This window comes from Hordeum vulgare, chromosome 5H, assembly GCF_904849725.1.
Source record: "Hordeum vulgare subsp. vulgare chromosome 5H, MorexV3_pseudomolecules_assembly, whole genome shotgun sequence".
NCBI lineage: Eukaryota > Viridiplantae > Streptophyta > Magnoliopsida > Poales > Poaceae > Hordeum > Hordeum vulgare.
The window spans coordinates 66,521,393-66,537,530 of NC_058522.1; positions in this window are offsets into that span (position 1 = coordinate 66,521,393).

The following is a 16,138-nucleotide window of genomic DNA, read 5'->3' on the forward strand; positions in this document are numbered from 1 at the left end:
GAGTGGCCAATCGCACGTTGGTCATAGGGACCGAGCGGGTCGGACTATTCCCTAAATGAAACAGTATCGTTCCCATCCTTTCCTTTCGCTCACTCGCCCACTCCCCTTCTCCTTGCTCGCCTCTACCTCGCTCCCTTCTGCGTCGTCGCCCAATGGCCTCTTGAAGAGGTATAGAAGACAACGATGAGGAGGAGCAAACCTAATCCGACATGGACTTGGATGGATGGGTATGTATACACTATTTTTGGTTAGGGTAAGGGTTTCACAAGTTTAACCCGCAGAGTGTGCAATTTTTAGATCCTCCATTCTCTGTCTCTCCCTTGTGGATTGACTAAGACATCTTTTCAATGCATGAGAATCCTAATACTACTATTGATTCTTCCTTCTGTGGCATGGTGAGTGATCGAGATATCATATGCAAGCTTCACCAGTTTAGGGGCTGGAAATGTGTTGCTTTCGATGGCATAAACACATGTAGAAGATTCTATGGTTGTGCTAAGCATGTAATAATTGATGAGCTTATTTTTTCGCTAAATTATTAGTGTTAACTTAATTTGGTACAGTTAAGTGAATGTGGTATTGTTAACTGAAGGTAGTTGTGTTAAGTGAATGTGGTATTGTAGTCCATCTTCTGCCCATCCCTCTCCTACATCACCTCAATCTCGTCCTTCATAAGCTATTTCTTATCCTTCTTGTGGTCTTGTAGTTCAGTCTTGAGCACATATATCTCCTTATTGAGTCAATTGATATCCTTGTCCTTCTTCAACTCATGCAACTGAGTCCTCGGGTTCCCGATCAGTTCTCCTTCTGCGTTATGAATGGCCTTCATATCCTCGATGACATACTACTTCTAGTCCAGCTGCTTCTGCAAGCCTTCAATGTCCTCTGACATTTTTTTTGTAAGTTTGTTGACGGTTCTTTTCCACTTGTTGCCAGAGCATTTTGTTAACTTCAGCAAGAAGGTTCTTGTACTGCAAGGTAGCACTCGTAACCTCCTCTTCAATATTAAGCACTATGTGTGCATGATGTGCCCCTTCCTTGATCCTCGCAGAACAACTATCTTCATATCTTGCCCAAAGCTTTTGAAGAACTTTTTTAGTAGCTCCATGATACTCCATATATGTCCACCCATTGAACATAGCCACAGTTGGTAATCTGCAAGAAAAAAAACTATGTATCAGTTTTCAGAGTACCTAAGCAATTAAGCTAAAGATGAAACACTTCACTTCAGCTTGAGAGAAAGAAATAGTTACTTGGCTATTTTCCAGTGGGACATCAGTTAAGCTACAGAAGAAACTGTGGCTAAGCTCTTTTTCCAAACAAATTTGAGAGCAGTTCATATGGGCTTTCACATAAGAAACACTGGGTCTTAAATTTGATCATTATCAATTAACAAATTTGATCACAAATGGTAGTTTACATCCTCACCACAACCATAAATTTGATAATTAACAATTAACAAATTCAGATAAGAGAAGCAGGATAGTGATTGTAGCTTACATCTTGACCACACCCATAAAACCTCCTCCCAATTATCCCACCTTCGAATGTTACAAATTTCTTGGCTATTTTCCGATGGTAGCACTCAACAGGGCCTTCCTCTGTGTCTCAACATTGCCTTCAAAGTCCGAGCCATCTATGGCGAGGCGGGGCTAGATTGAGTTCAAAAGGAATTGAGAGTGGTAAAATACCCTCGATCCGGTCCAAATTAGATCAAAACATAATTACCTGATCTGAAATCACTAAACCTATGCTATAAAATAGAGAGAGTACAACGGAAGGGCATTATCTCCGCAGCGAAGTTGAGCATTTTCTCGTCACTGCTCTCCTCCAAGTCTACCCAAGAAGGCATTACAATGATGACTAGGTTAGGCGGCGGCGGCGACACAAAGGGGAGCGAGGCAGAGGGAAGTGAGCAAGTGAACGAGAGGAGAGGATGAGAACGACACTGTTTCCATTTAGAGAACGGGCAGACGGGCTCGGTCCCTACCCCCGTTAGCGCGGCGCCGTCACCGTTATCTGCCAGCGCACGATTAGCCACGTCAAAACGAGATCCAATTTTGATTCATAGTTTTTTGTCATTGTTAAAATGCTGGTGTGTCAAAATGTCACATTTCGTAAAGTGACGGTTTTGCGAGAGTTATGATGTTAATGTGACGGCTTTATAAATTTAACTTGTGTTTCTGCAAAAAAAAAAACTCGAGCAGTTCCTGACATTGATGCGCCAATAGATTAAAAAAACAATTTTGAGCCTATCTGAACTTGAAGCCAGACAGGGAGACAGCACAGTCGTGCATCCTCGCCTAATTCTGGACTCCGGCAAAGAGATAACCTGAGATAACCTAAATCCTAATTTCCGCGTTGGGCTTTTGGCGGCACGAAAGGCCAGATTTAAGCAGCGTGAGTAAGAGACACGCACGCATGCACCCACCGGCTTACGACTGACTGCTCGTTAACTCCAAGGGTGGGTGGGCGGGCGTGAACATGATTGGGTTTGGATCCTTGGAGATTCCGGTGGTGCCCCCACTTCCCTTTGGACGCAAGCATGGGGTTTCCGATCAGATGCCCCTGGATCTGGATTCCTTGCTTCGGTACTAATCATAGTACAGCTGCTTATCTCGTCCATCCACAGAACACAGCTTGTCGCGCCAGCGAATCTTCGAGGAGGCTCCGTCGGTGCACTGCGCTACCGCGTACTACTTGACTGGGCAGTCATGTAATAGTACTAGTAGTAGTACATATCTAATGCAAGATCTGTGCAAGGATCAATAGTGATGACAGGCTTAAACACTCGACAGTGTATTTTTGTTTTGTTATTGTTTTGGTGTGCCAATGGCAGTGTAATTGTTGGGGCGGCTGTTTTCAATTGTTCTAGCTCAGTAGTACAGTAGTACTACATTACCGAGTATTACCGAGTACTGTAAGCGATCATTCCAAGTGTTGGTCCAATCGAGTTAGGTCTTCTTGATTGCGTTAAAAATATAAGTGTCTCCTACAGTTGACCAAGTTCCAACAGGTCTGGCATGCACAGCCACCACGTCCGATCTGTCAATGTCAAAAGATCAGCACGTAGATCCCTTGTTAGTCAGCTTTTAGAAGAAATAATTAAATTTACGTGCATTTGCATCATACAACTTCCAGATCCGCCTCGCGAGGTTCGATCCGTCGGTTCCCCGCGGACGCGCTTCCTTCGCCGCCGACCGGTGGCTCGTCTGATCGGAGCGTGCGGCAGCCGTTAGGGCGAACCCTCCCGCCGCCGCCGGCCCCTCTCCGCCCTCCCACCCGCTTCGCCGCTGCCGGAGGGGACGCCGGCAAAGCCGTGCGCGCCCCGGGGATGGCGGCGGCGGGGCCCCTCAGGCTTTGGCGGCGGGATTGATTTGGCGAAATCGGCTGCCACGTTGGCCCGCGGGATCCGGTGCTGCCATGGCGGATGCGGGTCGCGCGTGGATTGGCCGCCGAGCGCGTCTGTGGTGGCAGGCGGGATCGATCTGGCGGAATCGGCATCTCCGGCTCTGTCACGTTCGCCCGCGGGCTCGGGTGCTGCGGGATCCGGCGCTGCCATGGCGGATGCGGGTCGCGCCTGGAGCAGCGGCCGAGCGCGTCTGCGGTGGTTGGGGCGTTGTCTGCGGCGGCCACGGTTTTGGTGGTTACGACTCCGGTCAGGGGGCGGTGCTCCTGGTTATGGTCAGCAGGCGGTGGCTGTATGGCGGCCGGCGGCGTCAGATCTGGCCGCTGTCCTCCAGCCCTTATATGTGGGCCTCTCTCCTGCGGACTTGGCGATGATGCCGTTTGTCGGCGCCCTGCATGCGGGTGAAGCCAGTGGAGGAGATTCGGATTGGGGGAAACCCCTTGGTTGGCCGAGGCCGGCCTCGCCGACGACGACGCTCAAGGGCGCCGTTTTTCTTTTTGAAGACGTCGGTATACATCTGCTCCTCTGCTCCCCCTCCTTGCCTCTCGGGTGAAAACCCTAACTTCGGTGGGCGGCGACGGCATTCTTGACGTCGTGACCTTCCTGAAGGCGTCGCCTTGAGGGCTGAGTGGTGGTGGGCACTGTGTGGGTCCTGAACGGTTGCTGTTGGTGGGCACTGCTTCGGGGGAAACCCTAGGATCTGGTCTTTCAGATCGGACGATGGCGGTACTGCGGTGCCGTTTCTCTCTTGGGAGCATCGTTTGTGGAGCAGCGCTAGCGGACTGAGGCAGGAGGTGGAGCGGCTTCGTCTTGCACGAAATTTTGGTGGAGCTGTCAAGTCATGCTTGGTCGACAGGTGCTACGCTGAGTCATGCCTGGTTGGCAGGTGCTACGCACGGCAGATATCCCGGAGTTCGCCGCTGGACGGATGAGCGCAGGGCGGTGACGCCGTTGGGCGCCGTGGTGGCGTCGACGGATGATTGAACTGGCAAGGATGATGCGGATCTCTTTCCTGAAGATGGGTCAGTGGTTCGAGGATGATGGCGGCTGGTAAAACGTGTACGTGAGGTGTGCGTTTTAGATGTGCTGCACCGCTGTTGTTCCCGATACGTTATGTGGATGGATTGGAAACAACACCGGTCTTAGATATGTGGAGTGAGAGCACTCCATATTATCGAGTTTGTAGGTGTGAGTGGTGGCTTTGGATAGTTTGATGTATACTCTTGTTAGACCTTTGTGGAATAATTAATAACATGGCTGCATGCATCGATTGATGCACTGGCCGGGGGTTTGACCTCCTTTTCTAATTTTTTTTGCATAATACACAAGGTTTAAGATGAATTGCATTTACTCCTACCTTCTAATTAGTACTCCGTTGTACTATTTTTATATGCATGCGTAGTGTGAATCCTATTTTTTAACCCATTTTACAGTCAACCAATAACCATCTAGATTCTAGATAACTTTCATGCACGCCTTCTAAACCGTGACGGATGGAGTAATGATGACGTGGCATCCAACTCCAAACATGCTACTCCCCAATCGCCAACGCCCACCCTCAAATCGTAGCATACTTTCGGACCGTGCGGTCCGAACGCGGTTTGTCATCTAGCACGGGGTTGTATTGGTCCACCGAATGGTCTGAATATTTTTTTTTGAAAAAACCGAAACAAGTGTGAGGGTTCTATGGGAGTTCGGACAACAGCGACGTAGGACTCCGACACCCGCGGCCCACCCAAAACCTTTCCCGAGCCCCGCGTCTCAATCCTTGTCATTTTCTCTCCGTCCTTCTTTCTTTTTTCTCTTCACTGTCGCTCCATCACCCAAGCCGGCACGTCACACCTCTTTCGAAACTCTACGTCTTTGCCAGCTCCAGCGTTTCTGTCAGGCTCCACCCTGCTTCTCCTCTCTTGTCGTTCAACCCCTCTTTTCCGACCGTCTCCTTACCCGACAACTGTTTGATAAATTGTCAGAGCTAAAAGAAGTTGGCCTTCTCCTTTCAAGCAATGGATTCCCATTTGGTGTACATATATTAGCACTATGCTGAGTCATTTGACGGCTCGTCCGAGGAGGAGGACTACAGAGAGGAGACCGTGATGATGTAGATGGACCGTGAAGACGCGGAGCGTGCGAAGGAGCATGTTCTCAGTTTCAAGGGATCGATCAAGGGTCATGAGTGCTCAACAGCAACAGGGCGCACAACCATTTGACACTGATGAACGACTACCATTTTCGCCGATGTTTTCGGATGCGCAAGGCTGTCTTCGATCGTTTATAACATGGTGCCCGATCCTATGATAACTACTTCATCTTGAAGGAGGCCACAAGAATGATTGGGTTCTCCGGTTACCAGAAGTGCGCGACTGCACTTTGAATGCTTGCATATGGCACGACCGCTGACTTGTGGGACAAGTATCTACGGATGTCTGAGAGCACATACAAAGATGTCATGATAATATTTGCAACTGTCATGGTTGAGGTGTTTGGACCTCAGTACCCGAGAGAACATTTGTGGCAAACACCGACAGACTCTTGGCAATCTGAGAAGCAAGAGGGTGGCCAGGCTTGGATCTCTTGACTGCATGCATTGGGAATGAAAGAACTCCGCGAAGGCTTTACAAGGGTAATATCATGGGTGTGTTAAGAAGTTCACCATCATTCTTGAAGCAGTTTCATCACATGATGTTTCGATTTGGCACGCTTTTTTGGTATATCCAGGTCTCACAATGACATCAATGTGATGTAGCAACGAGCATTGTTTGCGAGGCTAGCTGAAGGAAAAGCTTCTCCTTGCCAATATACTATGAAAAAATGTGTACAAGATGTGCTACTATCTCGTTAACGATATCTATCCTCCGCAGACTACCTTTGTCAACAACATCTCTAACCAAGTTGATAGAAAAAGCCTCACTTTATCCAAAGATTAGAAGCATCTATAAAGGATGTAGAGAGGGCAGTTGGAGTTTTCCAGGCCCGCTTTGAAGTTGTTTGTGGACCTGCTAAATAATGAGATCGGGAGACCTTTTGAGAAGTGATGGCATGTTGCGTGATTATCCACACATGATCGTCGAGGATGAGAGTGAGGATGATACCCATCTCTAGAATTTCAGAACATGGGTGATCATGTCGAACTTTCAGACCAGAATCTGGACACATTTAAAGAGTTTACTCAAATGCATCAAAAAAATTGGCATCGACCAACACACGTGTAGCTCAAGGAACATCTTACTGAGCATCTTTGGACGGTTAAAGGGGACAACAATGATGGAATATAATATTTGAACTTTTAAAAATTTAAGCTACTGTTTCATGTTGCTATTTGAACGTATGTACTCTATGAATGCGGCTATTTGAACGCTTGTACTTTATGTATGCGGCTATTTGAACGTGCGGACTTTCAATAAAAACATTCGGGAGGCCGGGTGTATGCGGGCAGCATTGGATGGCCACTTTCCGCATCGGGAAGAAATTTGCAGGTCGAGGTGAGAGATGCCCTAAAGTACTAAGGACGAGTTCTCTTGGGCGGCTTCAAAAATAAGTTACCCCTCCCCAGCTTAAAAAGTAAGGCGCCTCTTATTTTTTTAAGACTTCTAAATTAGTTGTCCTATAACTAGCTTAGAAACTCCAATGAATAAGATATGCGGTTTATGAAAAAAGTGGCAGGAGGTAGTTTATTTTTTAAGTTGTTAAAAGAACTAACCCCGAAGTGTCCTAAAAGTTCTCATATTTCTTTACAGAGGGAGTGATGTATGATTTTTTAATCACTACTTCAATAATTTAAAAGGTTTGATATTACTTTACAGTGCACAACTAATTACTTATTGATACACAGTCATACCACATCGAATTGTTGAGTGTTGATGATAGCCTCAAATCCTCTTGTAGGAGTAGCTAGCAAGCTAAAATGTCTCTCTTTCTCTCCCCCGTGGATGGATCGTGCATGGATAAGTAGTGGTGGAGTCCATTTGTTGATGGGCCTGTACGTCAAGATAATGCATGATGCTGCCACCCTTTGCAGGAACCGTGGCTTTTGGCGGAAAGAGCTCCAAGGGGCACGCACGCGTGGATTGCGCGCGCGGTGCAAACAACGATCGATCGATCACATTCTTTTGGTGATAAGGCCAGGGAGAGATTCCGTCCATTCCATTCCCTTCTCCTCCCTTCTATTCCATGGATGGAAGGGGACCAAAGCAAGAAGCTAATTTTAGAGAGAAAGAAACCACTTTCCGCACTTGCTTTGCCACCACGTTAATATAATAATAAACAAATTGTACATGTGTTTCAAGCTGAGCCAAAAGAATTAACATAGTACATATGACGTAGTTCATATACATATATGCACCTACGTTATGAACGCACATACGTACATCATATTTTTATGAACACCTTCAAAAGACTGAGCCAATACATCATCTTGGGATTGATGGAGTCATTGGCTCACTGCACACGTCTTCATAGCAGATATGAATGTCTCCTTCCACTGGACGAATATTGCTGGAATGTTTGAAATAAATTCAAAAATATGTGAGCACTGACGCGAAGACTCAACCCTAGTAGGCTAGTTCCACAACAAAGAACCTCGGTTCGCAAGTTGAACCGATATTGATTGTGTTGTGCATAAGAATATGCAATTGCTTTTGTTCAAAAGGGGGTTTACCACCAAGAAGACGTAACATATTGCTACGTTAAGGGCATTAGAAGGGCATCTCTAATGCCGAATCTCAAAATAAACATATATAGTCAGTGGCGAAGGCAGGAACAAATTTAAGGTATGGCGGAGCTTACAAAAAGAAAAACTACGTATAATAGAAAAGCTCACTAGATATTATATACGGACATATTACTTTGTGTTAGCATTCACACATGGATTAACCAACAACCAGTCCCGGCACACAAACAGATATCCATTGATCTACGGTTGTGTGATGGCTTAAATCTGAAAAGTTGTAGTATATATATTGTATTAACTTTGTAAATGTGGCAAGTTAGGTGTGGCGGACCCCAAAGCTAGCCAGATAGCTGGCTCCGCCACTGTATATAGTAATTTCGTCCACTACGCGTTCGTAGACAGTGATACGAGAGCCGACCATTCAATGCTTGTCACAAACCTTCGCCCGTAGTACAAACAAATTCGGACATAATTCATGCAATACCTCCCCTCCTCCCCACACCCTGGTTTGCATCCAATTTGAAGGATTCCGGGCATGCGGACGCGTCCGTGGAACAACGACGGGGCAGCGTGTTGGATGACTTTACTCGTCCAAACATTTGAAGGCGTTTTGAGGGTCCACAGTGGTGAAGGTGCCCTAACTTTGATCAGCAAAGCGTTCTGCACCTATCGAGATCCTTATCGTATCTCCAAGTCAAATGAGGTTGCAAGCATAGACCACTAGTAATATATACTGTCTAGCTTTTGCAATGGTGTTTGTCAATGTCATGGTAAGTGCACGTTCAAACCACTTTAGTAGATGTCCCCTTAAAGCTTGGACACCCTAACCAGCACTATATGCCACTCCTTGTAAGTTGCAGTAACTAGTAGGAGTAATAACTGTTAGGTTGATCTCTTTCCCAATGGGCCCAACGACCCATTGGACCTTGATTCACGCCCTGATCGGGGGCGTCCAGTCCAAGCAAGGCTGGTGGGCCTCTGTCGCGCAGTGCTATATATAGAGGAGGTGGGGGCCGTGGCACAGGTTACGAGGTTCGCCGCCGCCACTGGTTTCTCACTCTCAACCCTAATCCGATCCAGAGGGTAGCACTGAAGCGATGGGAAGTCCATCACCGCCGCCACCGGATCTCTCTCTCCTTCCCCACCGTTGTCACCACCTCACGACGGTCACCGGAGGGAACTCATCGAGTACAGCATAAGGTAACATACCACTGCTTTCACCGAACACATCTAGCCTTGTCGATCCAGAGGATCTATGAATGGTATCATGAGCCACGAGGTTTTAGATGAGTTTCAGTTGAAACATGTACAAGAAAAAGATTTCCCCATCCCCGATATGAACCCGAGAAGGGCAAAGTTCTAAGAATAGAAAACTTTCACCGGAGTCTTCTTCGGCAAAGAAGCGCCGCCGCAAGGCCGCGCCTGTTCCTCTCGATCCCCACACGCATCGACAAGCCGAGGTGTGGGGAAGAAGAACCTACCTCCTTGGAGGCAAAGAATGGACCTAGATCCAAAAGAAAAATAAAGAAAGAAATCGGATCGGATCCGAAAAAGACAAACAAAAGAATGAGGGGAACATGCAAAAATACGGCAAAGGAAACAAAAGAAAAACGCAAAAGTAAACACTCGCAAAGGGGCAAAGGGGCGCCGCGGCCAACCCATTCGACGGCGGCGCGCTCACCGGAAGGGAGCGCGCGACCGGCGAAAGGAGAGGCAACGGCGCCGTCGTTCATTGGCTCTCCCTCTATCTCGGGACAAGCAAAGGGGCAAAGGGGCGCCGCGGCCAACCCATTCGACGGCGGCACGCTCACCGGAAGGGAGCGTGCGACCGGCGAAAGGAGAGGCAACGGCGCCGTCGTTCATTGGCTCTCTCTCTATCTCGGGACAAGTAAAGAAAAACGAAGAAGAAAGGAACCACCGCCGACCACTCGACGGTGGCGCACCCACCGCGAGGTGTCTGCGCAACCGGAGAAAGGCGAGCCACGGCTCCCGGAGGCACGGCGGAAAGGAGCGTGCTCTGACCGTCGGCATGGCCGACAGGCGCCATATCTGAACCCACCTCGGCGGGGCAGGGTGGCCGCCGCGCGAGGAAAGGTTGAGAGGCCGCAAGGGCTCTTCGGCGGGACATACGCCTCCGCGCGAGAGAGCGCCGTCGGGGCTAGCCCTCGCCGGCAGCCTGCGGCCGGCTGCTGCTGTCTCCAGCAAGAGGCAGCGCGCGACGCCGAGGAATGAAGAGGCTGGCGCACGCGGCGGAGGGGGTTTCGGCGCCATCGCCGACGGCTGGTGCGACCATAGTCGGTGGCGCGCCGTTGATGCGCAAGGGAAGAGGAAACGCGGACCTGAGATGGGGTTCCATGCCGGCGCCATCGCTGGAGAAGATGGGCCCCAAAACATCTCGGGCAAGAAATGGATCAAGTGGGGGGAGGAAAGGCAGCCGCGGCGGCGGCGGTGGCATTTCGGCGCCGTTTCCAACCGGCCGGAGCTGCTCTCCCCACGGCATGTGCCTCAGAGGAGCCCAGCGGCGCGAGAAGGGATGCGCGCTCGGGAATAGAGACGAGCGGCGCTGGGGGAAATGGCTAGGGTTTCGACTCGGGCCGGTCGCAGACTTGTTTTGTTGGAGAGAAAATCGCGCCCGGCCGTCGGATTAGATCCGACGACCCTAGAGGAAACCCTAGCGCCGCAATGGGCCACTCGGGCCGAGGCTGGCGGCTGGGCCTGCCAGGCCAGCAGCGCGCCAGAGGCCGACCCTGGCTGTGGCAAGGCCACAGGCCGGCGCGAGCAAGATGGGCCGAGGACGAATGCCGGCTCAGGCCGAAGGCAGGGCAATATGCCCGCACAGTAATTGAGAATATACTTCGAATCTATTTTAGGCAGATTCAATATATTTTCTCTATGCATAGTTTTCTTACAAAAATATGTTTAGAAAATAGCAAAGAAAAAATGTTCAAAGTTTCTCTAATTTTATACAGAATTGCAACATTATTTTTCTGAAAAGAAAAATAAAATGGTTCTGAAAATAAAAGAAAGATTTTCAGAAAAAGAAAAGTTCATGGATTTTATTATAAAGTTCATGAATTTTTAATGTTAACAGAATATTTTTCTGTAAAGGTACATGAATTTTTATATTCACGTTTTTCCGCTGCAAAGTAAAAAGGTTTAGTCCTCCAATTAAATTGGAACCAACGGGAAAATTTAATTGGAAGAAATGTTATTAGCAAAGTTTTTCCCTTGTGGGTGAAATAGGATTCAAACAAATTCCGCTATGACAATAGAATGATGTTTGTTTCAAAGTTAAATATGGTATTGTTATTTTCTGACCAACGTTGATGATAACAATACTATAATTGTATGAGTCATCTTATGTTTAAAGCTTAAATCTCTGATAAATTTTGTATCAAAGTGATCAATTTTTGGAGCACAGATAAAGAAATGCATATGGTTAATGATGATGATGATTATTTCTTAGCAAAGTTGTTCAATAGAAATACTACCATCACATTGTTTATGAGTTATATGCATTATTTCCATTTCTGCCCAACGGTGATATGGAATTAATGCAGAAGAATGATGTTTTATTCTAATTCTGCCACAACGGTGTTTTAGAATATTCTAGAAAGTAATAAAAGGTTTAATGTGCATGATTTTAATCAGACCAACGTAGGGTTATTTTTATGCTCATTACCGTTGTTTATTGGCTAAGTTTTCTCAGACTAAAAGTTATTCAAGCTTTCACTCATGAAAGCGAATGTTTGGGCACTAGTGACCCGAAAGATGGAAAAGAAAGGTCATAACTTGAGGGAATAAATTCTCTCTAAAGAATGGCTTCAAAAGAAAAGAACTCTTGGATATTAATTCAAGAAAAGAAAAGAGATAGATCATTGAGAGTCTTGGTTGACGAATGTCTTTCATGTACTCTCTATGATAGAGTCTCCTTTTTTCAGTCAACATGATTGAAATGAAACAAGCAACATGCATGTTTAATTTGACCAACGTCGGATCAAACATGTGTGTCAAAGATAATTCAGATTTATTTCTGAATTTGATGCAGTCAAAAGAGCCAATTATGGCATTTATGATGTCCCTTAAAGGGAATTACCCGCATGGCAGGAAAAGTCTGGGAAGAATGCCTGCGTAACCGGGTAAAGTTGACATTGTATTATGTCAACAATCCGTGTATGGCGGGAGAAATTTTGGCAAAGGTCTTATCCTGTATGACAGGAGAAAGTTATGATGACTCATGTGCGGTTAATGTGTCCCACTATGGGAGAAAAGTATGGAGTAGCTATTAAGCTTTCCTATTATCGACCGTACACTTTATGTGTAACGGTCATTATGCAATCACTAAATCCAGAAAGGATAAAAGTAACAGACGAACCTAAAGACAAGAATGATATGCAAGTGTGACTTGCAAAAGAGACAATGATAAAGAACTCTGTTGAGTTTCTGAAATGAAATGAGGAAAAAGTACTCCCATACTAGTTAACTTATAACTTCATTTTACATGAAGTGATAAGATGAATGAGATAGATAATCGAAGTTTCCTCATTTCACAAGAGCTATGAATGGGTTTCGAAATTATGGCAGAAAAGTTCTTGCCACATTTCGAGGGGGAGAAAGAGACATGAAATACATTGTAATGTATTTCATGACTCCTCTGTACTTTAGATGATGTGATGCACATTATGCATCTAAAGTGATCCATTAATGAAGAATATGATTGTCAAGGGGAGTACGACAGTCATCTGAATACCGTCATTATGATACCCCTAAAGAAAAGAAACAGTTGTATTTTCGGATCTTTTATAGTTCTGAAAGCAGACTAAGGAATACAACGGTGGTGCTTAAAGTGCCATAAAGAAGAAAGTTTAAAGATACGCCATTTCTTGAGTGAAGATGGAGTAATCTGGGGGAGCATGTTGTATGACCTATACAACACCTGTTGTTAGCTCTACAAGGGATCTTGTGATACAGGTCCCTGTAAAACCTATTGCCTTTTGGAAATGGGTGACTGTAGAATTAATTTGCCTTTTGGCAATGACAGAGCAACGACAACCCCATATGAAAGAAGTGCCGGTACTTGAGATTTTAGTGGTCTCTAGGAATGTGAAAATCAGATACTTGTGATTACTATAAAGTCTATGTTAGTGAAATTCCACCATTTGAATTTCACTAACATAGACTTTATGAAGGGTCTACAAGGCAAATGTGACTCCAAAGGAAATATGTAAATGTGCAAAACATGACTTAAATCAAAAGATTTTGTGCAAAGAAAATGAGAGGACAATTGCATTCATGCAAAGTTATAGAATGGGAAATTCGTTTCCCAATTCCTATGCATGTGGATGATGTCCTACTTGCTAGTGGTGATGTCAATCTACTGCAGGAGGAGAAAAGAAGTTCTTGTCCTCAAAGTTCAAAAGAACAAAAGGGGGTATTAGGAATGTCGCATGGACATGCTAAGAAAGATCTCTAAAGTATGCATACGAGAAAACCTACGCATGTTCTTATAGTCAAGGGTAATGGAAGTGGAAACTATGGTGTTCCAAAAGTTAATAAGAAAAGATTGTAAACGGATATGGTACCATATGCTTCAGTTGTTGGAAGCTCAAGATATTACCCTGACATAGTTCACGTATATATCCGGGTTGTTTTGGCAATGTCCAGTCCATAGATAAATCAATGGAATGGATTTAAAAATATTGGCCTCATGCTGAAAGAAATAAGTGCTCTCAAAACATTGTGAATACAAAGGAGGACTTGTGAAATGTATAGCGAAATCCACAATTGTCGCTAACTTTCATACTCGGAGTTTTGTGTGGAAAATCTCCAAATGAGTGAAACTATTGTCATCGATGTGATGCAACGATATGTTATAGCTTGATATGAGGCTGATAGATAGGCGAAATGGTTAATGGCTACCTATACCCGGAGTTGATAATGGTTGACAACAACGATAACCATTTTAAATTCTTTCGCTCCTGCCACAACAAGTCAAGTGTTGATGCCAAACACACTAACAAAGAGTTACGTGTTGTGAAGGAGAAAGTCCGAAATTATGAAAAAATGCTTGAAGCATAAAAGCAACAAACAAGTGTTTGCAGATCTGCTTATCAAAGGCTTACCGCCCAGCGTGTTCGGAGAACACACAGTCGACATGGGTTTTATCGTATAGTCTAATATTTCCGGACAACAAAGGGCCCAAGGTTAAAGAATCTGTCTCAAAATAGAGAGGTACATTGTGGCTGTCTGATTCCATCGGCAATTGAGCCGTGACGATGAAACTTGCCCTATGTATTGATCTGTTACGAAACGGGTAAAGTTAAAAGTATATGATGAGATCAAGGGGGAGAATGTTAGGTTGATCTCTTTCCCAATGGGCCCAACGGCCCATTGGACCTTGATTCACGCCCTGATCGGGGGCGTCCAGCCCAAGCAAGGCTGGTGGGCCCCTATCGCGCAGTGCTATATATAGAGGAGGTGGGGGCCATGGCACAGGTTACGAGGTTCGCCGCCGCCACTGGTTCCCCACTCTCAACCCTAATCCGATCCAGAGGGTAGCACTGAAGCGATGGGAAGTCCATCACCGCCGCCACCGGATCTCTCTCTCCTTCCCCACCGTCGTCACCACCTCACGACGGTCACCGGAGGGAACTCATCGAGTACGGCGTAAGGTAACATACCACTGCTCTCATCGAACACATCTAGCCTTGTCATGGACACCCTACCCAGCACTATATGCCACTCCTTGTAGGTTGCAGTAACTAGTAGGAGTAATAACAAACTAATATGCCCAGTTAGAAAAAGAAAAATAAACTTAACAAGTGGGATTTTCCATGTGTATTTTTTGATTATATTTTACTAGTACACATGTACTTCATGTCACTTCTGGTAGGATGATGACACATATGATATGAAACAGACGGAGTATAATTGTGCGTTATCTGTTGTTTATGAGATATGTACATTACAACAATTTTATTGAAGGTACATAGCTATATTGAAGGTACATAGCTAAAAAATACATCCTTGCTTCCATGGATAAATATGTTTTTCAGTTATTAGTAGAGCTGTCTGGCCATGCCAATGACCAGGGTCCAAATCCAAGCACTTAAAGTCCTGGTCTGCAAGCTGAACATGTGGACCGGTGATTGATTAATTCAAATTTTGGCCCTTCCGGGTCCCAAGAGCCACAAAACTAAGACCATTCTCAAGGGAGGAGAAGAATCTTTGAGATCCTGAATTTTAGTCCGAGGACTTGTACATCTTGTCTTGTTTCTCTACCCGTTGAATTATGCGCCGGAGATTAGGATTCTTTAAACTAACATGGCCCCAGAGATTCTTAATTATATGTTATCTTATCTCATCTTGAAACCTAATTTATTAGTGGGAGATGAGGTGAGATCAGATCCTAATCCCTTCCTTGTGGTTGGACCATAGAAGCTTGGAGGTGCATGCCATCGATAGGAGTAACATATATCTTTTTGTGGTGTGAAGGTGCTGCCATGGAGCACTCACTCGAGATTCTTTCACAGGATTGTGACAGGGCACCACCCAATGAATTCATCACTACTGTATACCAATTAAGTGAAAAGGGCGTGCGAGTCTGCCTCATCCATCTTTTCTTAATCGGTATGAAGTCTTAAAAGAAACATGGTAAAACGATGCCAACGAACTGCATACACGAAGCATCAAAAGGCAAAGTTGTAGTGGTTGCACCAGCCCGGGAGACTCAGCAATTTGTGCCATGACTTTGCTCGCACGGAAATTCTTAGGGCAGAGGTTTCATTTCTAAATCATAATTTCCTTTTTGTAAACTCAAGTTCTCAACACGCTCTGGATTGTTTGCTTGGAGAAGAAAGCAAACTGCTGGAGAGAGAGAGAGAGAGAGAGAGAAAGATTCTTGTTTGGGCGGGGAAAAGGAGGAGGGAATCGACGAGGGGTGGACTCGCGTGTGGCTTGTGTCGGCTTCTCTATATGATATGGCGTGCTAATCGTGGCCGTCTCTCAGCGAGACAGGCGCATCGAATCGCCGCATAGGTGGGCCCACCACCTCGTCAAAG